The following is an 8,313-nucleotide window of genomic DNA, read 5'->3' as shown; positions in this document are numbered from 1 at the left end:
GACATATTTAATGAGGGATTAATTAATCTTTCAATAGTTAAGTCATCTTAAAGCCATAATGATACCCTTCTAGAGAGGATTTTGATAATTTGCTCCTATTTTCTACTAAGCTCAAAAAATTTATTTTTCTCTAATTAAAAAATTATATTCAGGAAAACATGCTTCTAATGCACAGAGATCTTTTTCATTTGCGTAGTGAATATCTTACCTTTATTCTACTTTGGCATCCAGGCTTTCTGTTGTGATAGTTGTCATAAATTTATATGTATACACAGCTGTTTTAATTATTTCTGTCCTTCATCTTTTGGGGTGAGGCTGGAAAATATTCAAATCAAATTTGTAAGTTATGTACAGCTTTAGTTAAAAAGATCTGAAAATAGTTTCACCTGATAATAAAACAAAAATATAAGGCCATTTAAAATTGAAGCATTTTTTTCCTCATTGCATATTTATTTTTTGATAAACCGGTGTTCATATTTTCAAAACCAATTTCAATATCTACTCTCTCCCAGATAGGAGTCTAAATTTTTTTGTTTTGTTTGTTTTTTAGTTTATTGGGGTGACAATAGTTAGTAAAGTTACATAGGTTTCAGGTGTACAATTCTGTAATACATCATCTATACATCACATTGTGTGTTCACCACCCAGAGTCAGTTCTCCTTCCATCACCAAATATTTGAGCCCATTTGCCATCATCTACCACCCCCTCTCCCCTGACCCTCTGGTAACCACTAAACTATTGTCTGTGTCTATGAGTTTTTGTTTCTCTGTTTGTCTTGTTCCTTTATGGTTTTCAGTTTTATATCCCACATATCAGTAAAATCATATGGTATGGAGATAAAAAAATTACATATCGTATAGAGAATATAAGAAAAGGATGACTGTAGTACATAGATTTTATTATTATTATATAAAATAATTAACAGTGTATTACATAAGAAAAATATTACTTTATAATAAAAGCTGAAAGGTATGAATAAATTAAACATTAAACATTTTATAAATCTAATTACTTAGCTTCAGAGCATCTAAGGCATGAACTTTAACAAATATAAAATGAATCAGACATATCACATCATAATTGAAGAATTTTAAATATAACATATAGCGAAAATAGGAGGAAATAAATAAAATCATAGAGAATTTGAATAGCTCAATAAACCAAGTTCCTTCAGAAGTATTAAAAATATGTATATATTGGGTCACAAAAGAAAATCTCAATCAATTAGAAAAATCAACACTTATGTAGGCCATATTTTGTCCTAAAGATTTAAGACTAGAAAATAGCTTTAAATAAACAGCTTCAAAGTCACCACTTAAGTGAACATTAATGAAAAGATAGAAAGTGAAAAAGAGGGATAACTTTGTTCCAAATGACTTCTGGGTTAAAGAACAGAAGACCTGAAATCATAAATCACTTAGAAATATATTCTAAAAGGCTGGAATATGGAGCTGAAGAGGTGGTGGCAAATGAAAGAGGGACACACATCCTCGGATGTCCTCCCAACAAATGAAGTTTGTGTATCTGACTGCTCTGACCAATAGAATGCTGCAGAAATGAACCTGTGTCAGCCTGGCATGTTCACTTCCTATCATTTGGAACATTTCCTTTTGGGGAGGCCAAGCTCCAGGTAAGAAGACTCATTATGTAAAGCCACCATGATGCAAGAAACCCAAATACACAGAGAGGCCTTAGGAGATAAGATGCCACATGAAAACAGAGACACTAAGTTGCCAGTCCTGAGTACAGAAACTATTATATCTTGGAAGGTGACCCGTCGTCTCAGCCCTTTTTAAATTTCTAACCAACAAAAGCATGACTAAAATAAATTGTTGTTTTAAATTACTAAGGTTAAAGCACAGAGAAGCTCAAAGATAAATTTAGTACAATGAAAGAAATATTAGAAATAAATAAATGTATAATCTATTTCACAAAAGGAGAAAAACATGAAACACTAACAGAAAATCTTTACTAAAAATAAAACAGAAAGTATGCAAAAAATAAGACTTTGAACATTAAATTCAACTGCTAAAATTTAAACAGGTTTTCTTTAAAGGTTAATAGACTAAGACTAGCTTGGCCAATCTGAGCAAGAAATGAAAAATACAATAGCATTAGAAATTGTTCATCCCTACAGCAAATAAAACAATTCTAACATAATTCTATTTATCAATTATTTGCAATATTTTTTTAAAATTAATAAATGTTCTTTATATTTTAAAAAATTGAACTCAAGAATAAAAAATCTGAGGGCAGCCAGTTAACTCAGTTGGTTAGAGCACAGAGATCATAAAGCAAGGTTGCCGGTTCATTCCCCACATGGGCCACAGAGCTGCGCCCTCCACAACTAGATTGAAACTACTTGACTTGGAGCTGATGGGTCCTGGAAAAACACACTGTTCACCAATAACATTAAAAAAAAATTCTAAATAAAAGAATAAAAAATCTGAAAGGCCAGTATCCAGAGAAGAAATATGCAAGTATTCCTTATAACCAGCGGTTCTCAACCTGAGGGTCACGACCCCTTTGGTGGTCGAATGACCTTTTCACAGGGGTCGCCTAAGACCATCGGAAAACAAAAAGATATTTACATTACGATTCATAACAGTAGCAAAATTACAGTTATAGAGTAGCAACGAAAATAATTTTATGGTTGGGGGTCACCTCAACATGAGGAACTGTATTAAGGGGTCATGGCATTAGGAAGGTTGAGAACCGCTGCTTATAACATAACAAACTCCTGAAAAATACAGTAATGGAAGAAATTAATTAGCAGACATACACACACAGCTTGATAAATGGAAATAACTAAAATTCTATAGAAATTAATAGCTAATTATTAGAAACAGTAACTATCAGGCCAATTATAAGTCATAGATTCTTTAATACTGCACCATTATTCCACATTGTACGATAAGGCCTATTAAGTAATAAGAGAGTAAAAAGAAATGACTATATAAATAATGGGGAGGAAGTGATAAAGCAACAGTAATTGTCTTCATAGGATTGCCTATATAAAAATCTCGATGAGTTAAAAAAAGATATAAATCAGCAAAGTGAATCAACATAACCCTCGACATGCAGTAGATCTCACTGACAACAGAAATGCTCATTAATAATTGTAATAATACTAAGTATAATTTTAAATCCTAGTTAAAATTGTAAATATTCACTAGATATTACACAAAAATAAACCCAATGTGAGATATACAAGAAACATAAAATTAGAATGGTAATATCCCATATTATAAAGATATTGGTTGTTAAACTTATTTATATATATGTAACCCCATTTGTCATGAAATTATCAAATAGGTTCTAAAACTAATATAGAGGACACAATGTAACAGAAGACTAGCGAGACATTTTCCAAAAGAATATTAAACTTACTGTGTCAGATAGCAAGATGTAAATTTTTAATTATTTTAGACGAGTGGTATTGGTAGAGAAAATGATAAACAATAATAGAATCAAACCAATTTCTTTTTTTTAATGTGACCAAAAAGATGTGAAAGAAGTGTTAAACCATTTAGATTGTTCTGAATCACCAAAACAACTTTATTACATCTTTTGAAGTCTGCATGCCAATCTCTACCCATCTGCTTTCATCAAGCTTCAGAGAACTATATTCCATCTGCAATCCTGCCAATATGCCACTATCTGTCCTCTCACCCAAACATAGCGAGACTGCTACTTACAAGGCACTACTGACAAAGGACAGGAACCTGAGTGACAGATTAAACAGTGATGTGTTAGTGTACAATTAAAATCAGAAAGCAGCTGAATCCCAAACATTTTTGGTATCAAAATGGATTTATCAAAAAGTTCTGCTTCATGGGGAAAACAAAACTATATTACATGATTTTTTGAAAAATATAAAGCATCTTTCTTATAGGAACTATAGTTTTTTTATTATTAAAATTTATTGGGGTGACAATGGTTAGGTTTCAAGTGTACAATTCTGTAATACATCATCTGTATATCACATTGTGTGTTCACCACCCAGTCAGCTCTCCTTCCATCACCATATATTTGATCCCCTTTANTGAAGTGTACCTGGCGTATAAGACGACCCCCCACTTGGAGGCATATTTTTCAGGGCCAAAAAATCGTCTTATACGCCGGCAAATACGGTACTAAACAAAAGAAATTTGGCCAATATTCCTTTATCCCCAAATTTCCCAAATATATCTGACCTGAGAAGCTTGTTTTATCTTTTTGCTTAACACCTGTTTAATATAAAATACATTTTTGTTAAAAAAAAATGGCATAGAAAAATGTAATTCCCAAATTATTTTGCATAATTAGATCGTGCAGAGGAACGATTAAAAGAGGTGCATCAGGATCTAGGAATTCAGATTTCTTTGAAAACATTAGAGGGAACTACAAAACTACAAGAAAACAAACAAATGTTGTATATATACCATTTGGGTATATACACACCGAGGGTGCCAAAAAATGTATACACATTTTAAGAAAGGAAAAAACTGCATTAAAATTGTGATACTCAATATATACCAATAACAGAAGATGAAGACAAGTCACATTTGACTTCTGCAGTTACAAGAGGTGCTCAAGATGGTTACCACCGGTGTAATTTTAATACAGATTTTCCTTTCTTAAAATGTATATACATTTTTGTTGGCACCTTCTGTATAAATGGGTCCGGTGGCATTCATACACAGTGATCACGGACTTTTCTTTCATTTTCTACCTTGTGACATTCATTTTCTTTTTGAGACCCCCAATAATTATTGCAATTAAACAAGTAAACCAATATTCCAGAAAACTTGTAGCTTAGAAGGCACCTGGAGAATTGGTCATTTATTCATAGATTTTTTTAAAAATCTGACTTACTGCTTATTTGTACTTCAAAGAAAACATAGATCATAAAACAGCCTTTAGTTTAAAATATTAATGAGTTTTATTTTGGTAATATCCTCTCTCCTATGACCCGAGGATAATTACAGGAAGGATACGAGGATTCTGTTTTGTCCCAGTGTGTTTGGTCACACACACACACACCAACATTCATGTACCAGAGAGAAAGACAGGCCTACTTATGTATGCAGCAGAATAACATCACATTGAATTGAGGAACTAGTCTCTCGGGACCAATTTTATGCCTCCCTCTACAGCTGTATGGAGACACTTTGGAACATAATATATTCTTTTGAAGTCAATGATCCCTGAGGGTTCAAAGCAAGATAAGAATTTGGCTCTTGATAGAATGGATGCATTGTGTAGAATAGAGTTTTAATTCTAAGCCTCACTGAGCGTGCACACACATACCCACACCCATACAAGATGAGGAGAAAGTGGAAGTAACTCACCAGAGAATATGTAAAACGATCAGCACCCAAAATATTGACCTGCCATACTAGAAACAAAACAAGAACATTGGCCATCCTTCGTATTAGGGCTGAGCTAATAGAGGTGAGTTGATTCATTTGTCTTTACTTAAAAGGGGGAGAAATAATAGGAGGAAAATAAAAGACAAATGATGGGAAGGTTCAAAGAGGTATGACCACAGGGGGGATAAAATCAAACTTTCAGAGGAAAATATTACCATGTTTCTGAAATTCAGTTGCACAGCATTCAACCTTGAAGCAGTTTCCGAGATGAATCAAATTTCTAAAGCAATTTGATTGGAGTCAAGTTGTTCACAGGTTTAACTCAGGCTTACAACCAATTGTTCAGTATGAATTCGTGTGTGTGTGTGTGTGTGTGTGTGTGTGTGTGTGTGTGTGTGTGTGTGTNTTTTCCTTATTCTTCCTCACTCTTCCTTCCTCCCAGTTCCTGTTATTACTTTTCCTCTCTCATAATGTCAAGGGCATTTTGATGGTCACCCCCAAATAGAAGGTCTTTAGCACAGCCATAGGTGCACCCCCTAGTTTCAAGCAGGGCTGCAATCCTATCAGGAGGCTCCACCAACACACACGATTCTTTCCCTCTACTTGAAGGTGACCTGGAGGAGAATAATCTCCAATTCTCTTCATATTCTCTTTTATCTAACCAGAAATTGCAATTTTTCCATATCATTTCATACCTTTAAAAAAAAGATTGTGTGCCTAAGCTTATCAGAAACAGAAAACTACCCTGAGATAGCTTACCTACATGCCCCTAGGCCCTGATGAATGTTCAAAAGGCCTGACAGGCCATTAGAGGGACTTTTCTCATCCACCATTGGATTAAAGAAGAGAATGACACGTCTTCACTCAGTATCTGCTCTTGAGGATTTTCAGAAATTACGTTTCAATGATGTGTGCAGTAAATCATGTGGAAAGTAGTTGGCCTGGAAATTTCTGACTCAGGTTTTGGCCTGAGGTCCAACGCAGGACTCCCACAGCTCCTTTACATATTCCACTCAGCAAACAACAAAGGAGTTGATGATTATGGGACTGCAATTTTCCCTGCTGGTTTTGCTGATCAAACACCAGGTCCAACGTCCTGTAACGTGTAAAGATTTCTGTTTGTAATTTGTTTTTTACATTTCCACTTAGAGTATACATGCTAAGAAATCATTCTCTGTTGAAAGAAGAGAAAAATGGTGATTGTTCTAGTAGTGGTTTTATTACATTGTTCTCTTTTCATTTCTTTGTTTTGGGCTTATGCTTTATCTCCCGTCTTGCATTCTTTTGGATAGAGCCAACTTGAATCAGCACTGTGTAGGCATCTCAAGAAGGGCGTGATTACTGAGATTCCTTTTATGTTTCCCTCCAGGGCAGCCACCTGCTTTGTCATTGAAAAAAATAATGACTCATGGGGCAGCCTGACAGATAGTTGGTGGCTCAGCAGAACCGTCTGAGGCACACTTGTAGCTCTGCTTTAATGGAGGGTAAACGTGAAGATTAAAAATTCATTGAAATATCCCTGTACAGCCCAGTTAAAAGGCAAAGAAAGGCCTTCATATCATACGTACAACATGAGCAGAGTCAGTACAGGACAATGGGCTTCTTTTAAGATTATTATACCTAAACAGTGCAGGGAAACAAGGCAACAAGNTTCCCAAAGCTGCTGTACCATTTTACATTCCCACCAAATTGTATAAATTTTCAATTTTCTCCACATTGTTGCCAACACTGGGTATCATCATCAGGCTTTTGATGAATAACTATTCCAGTGGATGTCTAATAGCATCTCATTTGCATTCCACTAATGACTTTTTGGGCAAAATGACAAACGAGTATTGATTAATTATGTTGAGCAACTTGACATGTGTTCATTAACCATTTGTATATCTTCTTAGGTGAAATGTGTAATATTTTGCCCATTTCTGCCTGTCATCTTATTGAGTAGTAGAATTTCTTTATATATTTTGGATACACATCCTTTTATATATATATGATTTGCAAACATATTCTCCCAGTCTGTAGCTTATATTTGATATGCATAATGGTGTTTCTTGAAGAAAAATGTCTTAATTTTAATGAAGTCCATGTAATCTTTTTTTTTTCTTTTAATGGCTTGGTGTCATCTCAGAAATATTTGTTGAATGCAAGGTCACATTTTCTATGTTTGCTATTAGAAATAATATAGTTTTAGATCTTACTTTTAATATGAGATACATTTTTATTGGATTTTGGTCGATGGTGTTAGGTAGGGAGTATAAATTCTTCATAGCTCTTTTTTATTCTTCTTTTTAATAATTACCTTGGGTATCTTAAAGTCTATCTCCTTCCTGCCTGTGAAGTGGCCTCCCAGTCAGCCATAGATATAGAGTCTATCTAGCCCCTTCACAGCTCTTTCTTCTCATATCCAGGACATGCCTGTTAAATTTCTGGCTGGTCAGCCAATTTATTGCTTACTCTAAGGATAACTACAATCTTGGGTTAGATGTGTTGTCAGTTTTCCCTTTTAATCTCCTACCAAATTTGCTATTTTTACTGGCAAACACAACCGGACATGAATTTTGAGCTCTCTACTGAAAAATCAGGCCTGTTCCCTTTCAGTGACGCAGTTGACTTGTACCAGCTGCCTGGGAGCAGTGCTGTGTCTTGATCTTGGGGCTGGGGGTGGGGAGAGGGGTTGATGACAGAAGCCACAGGCAAGGAGGCCCCAGATTCCCACTGTTCTTACCCAAACTTGAGAAGTTTTTCCTGAATAAATACTTCTCAATGTGTTGCTTATATTTAGTCAATTTCAAGAGCCATGAATCAATTGTTATCGACAATTTCATCTAGGTTTATAGTGGATTTAGGGAGAGAGGCTCCTCTGAACATTTCACTCCACTGTGCCTGGAAAACCCTACATCCTAAAAGTAGATGGTAACGACCAGGTCCAAATTCCCAAGAGCATTTGAGTAACTTGGC

The 8,313-nt window shown here is 34.8% G+C and overlaps 1 long non-coding RNA gene across 1 annotated transcript in view; it reads right to left on the bottom strand.

The window, feature by feature from the left end:
• Window positions 1-218: 218 nt before the first annotated feature.
• LOC109373928 (uncharacterized) overlaps window positions 219-8,313 on the bottom strand; it is a 200,542-nt gene continuing 192,447 nt past the window's right edge. Inside the window, exon 4 of the long non-coding RNA XR_002122321.1 lies at window positions 219-315. This is a non-coding gene — a long non-coding RNA (uncharacterized LOC109373928). The remainder of the gene's footprint in view (window positions 316-8,313) is intronic.

Source organism: Hipposideros armiger, unplaced genomic scaffold, assembly GCF_001890085.2.
Source record: "Hipposideros armiger isolate ML-2016 unplaced genomic scaffold, ASM189008v1 scaffold_754, whole genome shotgun sequence".
Classification (NCBI taxonomy): domain Eukaryota; kingdom Metazoa; phylum Chordata; class Mammalia; order Chiroptera; family Hipposideridae; genus Hipposideros; species Hipposideros armiger.
Note: the sequence above shows the minus strand (reverse complement) of the source record. Positions and strands in the feature narration are given on the sequence as shown.